The sequence below is a fragment of the Pantherophis guttatus genome, chromosome 1 (assembly GCF_059756535.1).
Source record: "Pantherophis guttatus breed Tessera chromosome 1, ASM5975653v1, whole genome shotgun sequence".
In the NCBI taxonomy this organism is placed as follows: domain Eukaryota; kingdom Metazoa; phylum Chordata; class Lepidosauria; order Squamata; family Colubridae; genus Pantherophis; species Pantherophis guttatus.
The window spans coordinates 104,628,818-104,634,411 of NC_142063.1; the positions used below are offsets into that span (position 1 = coordinate 104,628,818).

At 39.5% G+C, this 5,594-nt stretch overlaps 1 non-coding gene across 1 annotated transcript; it reads right to left on the bottom strand.

Moving 5' to 3' along the window:
• Positions 1-4,187: 4,187 nt before the first annotated feature.
• On the bottom strand, positions 4,188-4,294 carry LOC117666186 (U6 spliceosomal RNA). The gene has a single exon (XR_004591664.2). It is a non-coding gene; the product is annotated as a U6 spliceosomal RNA (small nuclear RNA).
• Positions 4,295-5,594: the final 1,300 nt, after the last annotated feature.

A 5,594-nucleotide genomic window follows, 5' to 3' on the forward strand; every position in this document is an offset into this window, starting at 1 on the left:
ATATATATAATCAGGAAAACGAGTTTTCCTCTGGGTGTGTTATTTTTACTGTAAGACTGATAAGCCAACCAGAGCAGAATGACATAAATGCCAACCTTACAAACACAATTTAATTTCAAAATTGCAAACTCTACTGATGTTCTTCCAATCTATCTGTCAAAATGGCAACAGAAATCATAGAACATTTACATAAACATTTTTTTCAGGTCAACTTTTCCTTTTCAACAAGACTACAATGGATATGTGGAAGACTAATCATACAAATATGAAACTCGAATCATGACCAAGATTTATTATTGTTCTTTTTAAGTCAGAGAGACATTCATCTAAATGTGATAAATCCATGGGTAATTCCCCCCCCCCCGCTAAAAGCTGTCTGTGTAGAATGCCCAATGGCAAATCATAGTTATTGATAGACACCTTGTGATTCCCATTCAGTTATGCAAAATGTAGATTGGTTGGCTGTGAGGCAGAGATTTCTTCAAGGCAGTCATAAAAATCAAGATGATGGGTGATCATCTGCATGATCAAAGCTTACCCATTTTTAGTATGTCCCATGTGCACATAAAGAAGTGAGCTTTTAATTGCACCCCCCCCATTGTATTTTGTTTTATCCTACCTCCAGACACTCCTTCTGTGAGGTAAAATATAAACCACTTTTCCTAATCTTTCAATTTTATTTTAAAGTCCTCAAAGCCCTCACTAGATTTTTTAAAAACTCCAAACCAAATATTTAAATGGCAAAAAACTTTGGCTAGTCCTATGTTAAGTTTCTTTTCAGGATTCCCATCTTACGTTAGAATCCAGGACTTCATAGACTGTATGACTAGTTCACTTAAAGCTAGTCTTGAGATTAGTAACTTTCTGGTGCCCCCTAACCAATCACATCTCTGGTGTCTTGTGAATAGTCTTGAAAAGATATGCCAGATATCTGAGGAAAAAATTATCTCTGCAAGAACTGAGAACTCTGAAGTTTTTTCCAGATGTTCTGGCAACTGGATTTATTGTTCAGATAATCTTTCTGCCAACAAAGAGCTGTCTCTGCAAAACTGCAGTTCTTCTCTTCATTATTCTGTGTACACATGCAGTTTTCTCTCTCCATATCTCCATAGGATTTGTAGAAGAAGAAGATGTAGTTGAGCTGGCTGTTGTGTGATTTCAGGTTGCTTCTTTTGGCTTGAGAATCACTAACCAAAGATTTTTTTTTTTAACAATGTTTGGGGATGGACAAAATCAGAGGAATCTTCCATACAGTTCTAAAGAAAACCTTTCTCCATCCTAATGAGCTAGCTTGTTTATGAATTACTTTAAAATGCCTTAAAGAACAAACCTTAACTGAAAGAATGTTATCCTGTTAATGTTGAGAATTTTTATTTCAGGGTATGATTGGAGGGTATCTAGATAGTGTTCTGAACAATTCTTTTACAACCAAATAGTGGATCTGCAGCTGCCAATGGTCAGAGAAGTAGATTATCTAAACCATTCCATTCAAGTCCCAACTTCAGACCTAATATGGAGATGGCATTGGGTGCACTTGTGGATGATCTCTGACAAGACCTCACATGATTGCTTGATTTCTCAGCAAACCTTGAGACCATCAATCACAATTTCTTTTCAGAACATATCTGAGGAGTACGGATGGCGGAGGCCATTTTTCAGAGATCCTTTTCTTTTCTAAATGGGCAGTCCAATGCACAGGTGATTGGAGGCTATTCAGGTTTGGATTGGGAAGAATATGTTGAATCTATTCTTTGCAAGATGGACTGGCTCTGGGTTTGTCAGGCAATCGATTCTAGAAAGGTTTCAATTTCATTCTGGATGGGGTTGCACTTCCTTACACAGTATTGGTTTACAACTTGAGGATCTTCCTGTATTCAGAATTCCTATTCAAGGGGGAGATGGGAGCAGTGGTCAAGAAACGCTTTGTACATCTCTAAGATAACCTTTGTATGAAATCATGACTCCTTCTGAAGTATAAGGTTTTACTCATAGTCACTCATGCCTATGTGCTCTCCCAATAGGGCTTTTGCAACATATTCTACCTGAGATTGCCTTTGAAGAACATTCAGAAGCTGCAGCTAGTTCAAAATCCAGCAGGTTGACAGGCATGCCTCAATATGCTCATATAAAACCACAGCTTCAAAATCTGCTCTGGTTATCAGCTGATTCCCAGTTACAATCCAAGGTGCTGGTTGACACCCTTTAAAACTTTTTATGATTCATGGCCTGGATATCTGCAGTGCTCCCTTTACTCAGTAATATTTGTCTGCTAAGTAAAAACAAGTAGAATGATTCTCTGTGGCTTTGTTCACAAATAGCCATCAACAAGGACCATGAAAGCACATCTTTTAAATCACTGCTTCCTCCTTTGAGATTGCATTCCTCTGGATCTGTTCACTTTAAGAAAATCTAATGGCTTGGAATAGTATGATTGATCCCTCTAATAATAAAGGGTGCTCTACTTTTGGTCATGGTTCTGAACTGAGTGAGTTATAAATATATGTAAAAACAAAGTAAACCAATCAACAAATATTTTTTTCTCTGTCTGTTGCCTTACTGGTTGTTATCACCATTTGTCTCTTTTCAGCTCCTTTGTTGTTGTTGTTAGTTGCGAAGTCATGTCCGACCCATCGCGACTCAATGGACAACATTCCTCCAGGCCTTCCTGTCCTTTAACATCCTCTGGAGTCCATTTAAGCTCACGCCTACTGCTTCAGTGACTCCATCCAGCCACCTCATTCTCTGTCGTCCCCTTCTTCTTTTGCCCTCAATCTTTCCCAGCATTAGGCTCTTCTCCAGTGAGTCCTTCCTTCTCATTAGGTGGCCAAAGTATTTGAGTTTCATCTTCAGGATCTGGCCTTCTAAAGAGCAGTCAGGTTTGATCTCCTCTAGGACTGACCGGTTTGATCGCCTTGTAGTTCAAGGGACTCGCAGGAGTCTTCTCCAGCACCACAGTTCAAAGGCCTCGATTCTTTGTTGCTCATCCTTTCTTATGGTTCAACTTTCACATCCATACATTGCAACTGGGAAAACCATAGCTTTGACTATGCACACTTTTGTTGGCAGGGTGATGTCCCTGCTTTTTGTATGCTGTCTAGATTTCTAGATACATCCACAGCTGAGAGTCCTTTCAGCTTTGGCCCAGTTGCTTCACTCTTTCTGGTGTTACTAGTACTAGCCCTCTGTTCTTCCCCAGTAGCATATTGGACACCTTCCGATGGGCTCATCTTCCAGTGTCATATCTTTTTTCCTTTTGGTACTGTCCATGGGGTTTTCATGGCAAAGATACTGGAATGGGTTGCCCTTTCCTTCTCCAGTGGATCACGTTTTGTCAGAACTCTCTGCTATGACCTGTCCATCTTGGGTGGTCCTGCATGGCATAGCTCATAGCTTCATTGAGCTGCACCCCCTTCGCCACAACAAGGCAGTAATCCATGAAGGGGGCTCCTTTGTTAGGAGCTGGCCTTTTTTGCTGTTTTGATAAGTTATTTGGAGGAGAAATTAAGTGATGTCTTGGTCACTGAAAGCAATGGGAGCAGTTCTCTACTTTCAGAGGGGCTCAGTAGCAATGAACTTTAGCATCATGCTCTATCTTTTTATGTTAACCAAATGGGAATTAAAACATTGCAATTCTGGGTTGAGTAGGTCAAAACAAAGACCATGTTGTCATTTAAGAGCAATAGTTCCAGTTCTTTATGCTAGGAATGCATTCCTTTGGTCCTCTGGAAATTTGTATACTATATGTGAATGTCCCTCCCATTGACCGGTTTTTATCTCACATCCTATGAATGTATATAAATAAAATTGTACATATTGCATATTCTATATAAAATATAATAATGAGCCGCAGTGGCGCAATGGTTAGAGTGCGGTACTGGAGGCTACTTGATCACCGGCTGCCAGCAGTTTGACAAATCGAATCTCACCAGGCTCAAGGTTGACTCAGCCTTCCATCCTTCCGAGGTGGGTAAAATGAGGACCCAGATTGTTGGGGCCAATATGCTGACTCTGTAAACCACTTAGAGAGAGCTGCAAAGCACTGTGAAGCGGTATATAAGTCTAAGTGCTATTGCTATTACTGTTGCTACGTCATGGGCTGACCTAACTTTGTTTAAACTTCTTATTCAAGGAGTATCCAAGGTTAAAGAACATCATCCTTTTCACATTCTTTTTTTTAATTTTTTTTTTTAAATTTGGAACGCTTCACAAATTTGCGTGTCATCCTTGTGCAGGGGCCATGCTAATCTTCTCTGTATCATTCCAATTTTAATATATGTGCTGCTGAAGGGAGCACGATCCCTTTCACATTCTAAACAGAAAATAGTGAGTAGAATTTTATTTTCCCAACAATCCTTAAATTTGAGGTGGTACAATCTATGGAATGTTTCAAAGTAGAATTATAAAAAGTAAGGGGTATTTATAATCTTTGATGATTTGAGATACAGCTGAGATTAAAATTCAGAATATACCTGCTAAGGGAATCTATGCTATTTCCTATTGGAATAGACTAAGTTGTATGGGATAGCACTCCCTCTGGCATTTCCTTTCACAAAACTGTTTTATTTTTATATGACTATGTAATAGAGCAAGTTACAGTTTTACATTATAATTTATTCATCACATGACCTCAAAATCCCTTTGCTATACATAAAGAATAACAAGTGCAGTTGTGAGAAGCACACTACATGAAAAGAATTAAGCCATTATATCACTATCCCCAATATTTGTAGCTTTGTGTAATTGTGTATTAAAAAAGGCTTAAAAGCAATTACTTATAAAATACAAGGTGACATGAAGCCAAGATTCTTTAAGACATCAGGGAGGAGGAGGAGGAGGAAGAGGAGAAGGAGGAAAAGGAAGGAGGAAGGAAGGAAGGAAGGAAGGAAGGAAGGAAGGAAGGAAGGAAGGAAGGGAGGGATTGATTTCCCGAAAGCTCTGCTTTCATTTTCCTCCCTTCAAAATTATATTTAACAACCACTGAGGACCTAAACACAAAAGAAAAAGAAATGGTTTGTGATGGTCAGAGCATGATCATGAATAATGAAATGAAGTGCTGACAGAAATGAGATATTGGCTAATAATATAGCCCTACATGGCATAGGGCCAGGCTACCTATGGAACTGGCATTGCTCCATTACATCAGCTTGTCCCACTTATTCAGGCAGGAAAAGTATGCTACAGACCCCATCAGTCAAATAATTTTGACTGGTGGGATCTAGGAAGAGGCCTTCTTTGCCATTGCCTTACATTGTGAAACACCCTGCCCTTAGAGGTGAGGAAAGCCGCCAATCTCTTGGCCTTCTGCAAAGGGGTCAAAATGGTTGTGCAGCCTAGCGTGGGGGACACAGAAACCCACACAAACCTGGTACTGGCTGGCTTCATGAGAACCCTCCCATCTGTATTAACAACTGCTAAACTGTTCATTGTACACCACCCAAAGCCATGTTTGTGAGATATAAATCAGATAGCTAGCTGATATATATCTCACAGTTGCCACAATTGTTAAATGAATTACTGCAGTTGTTAAGTTAGTAACATGGTTGTTAAGTGAATCTGGCTTCCCTACTGACTGTGCTTGTCAGAAGATCACATAA